Genomic DNA, 994 nt, shown 5'->3' on the forward strand with positions numbered 1-994 from the left:
TATTGACAATTACTGGTGATTGGAATGCGAAGGTTAGAAACAAAGAGGTAGGAATAGTCATTGGAAAATATGGCCTTGGTGATAGAAATGATGCTGGAGATTGCATGATAGCATTTTGCAAGATCAATGATTTTTTCATTGCAAATACCTTTTTAAAAACAATATAAAAGACAACTGTACACATGGACCTTACCAAATGGACTACACAGAAATCAAATTGGCTACATGTGTGAATAGATGGTGGAAAAGTTCCATATCCTCAGCCAAAACAACACCGAGGCAGTCTGTGGAATAGGTCATCAATATGCTAATATACAAGTGGAGACTGAAGCTAATGAAAATTAAAACAAGGCTACAAGAGCCAAGATATGAACTTGAACATATTCCATCTCAAGAACAGATTTTATGAATTAGACACCAATTATAGAAGACCAGAAGAGTTGTGGGATGCCATCAAAGACATCATGAGGGAAGAAAGCAAATGGTCATTAAGAAGACAAGAAGAAAAGGACCAAAATGGATGTCAAAAGAGGCTCTGAAACTTGCTGGAACATATAGATGCTAAAGCAAATGGAAGAAAGGAGGAGGTAAAAGAGCTGAATAGAAACTTACAAAGGGCCATTCAAGAGGACAAAGTCAAATATTATAATGAAATGTACAAAGATCTGAAATTAGAAAGCCAAAATGGAAGCACATGGTCAATATTTCTCAAACAGGGAGAATTAATGGAATACAAACTGAAATATTTCAATAAACAGGTACAACACCAGAGGCACTCTGTCATCTATGCCAAGAAATTTGGAAAATAGCTAGCTACCTGGCCAACTGATTGGAAAAGATCCATATTTGTTCCCATTCCAAAGAGAGGTGACACAGCTGAAAGTGGAAATCATTGGACAATATTACTGATACCACATGTATGTAAAATTTTGCTAAAAAAATTCAAAAACGGCTGCAACTGCACATTGACAGGGAATTGCTAGAGGTTCAAGAT

This window comes from Chrysochloris asiatica, unplaced genomic scaffold (assembly GCF_000296735.1).
Source record: "Chrysochloris asiatica unplaced genomic scaffold, ChrAsi1.0 scaffold00427, whole genome shotgun sequence".
NCBI classification, from domain to species: domain Eukaryota; kingdom Metazoa; phylum Chordata; class Mammalia; order Afrosoricida; family Chrysochloridae; genus Chrysochloris; species Chrysochloris asiatica.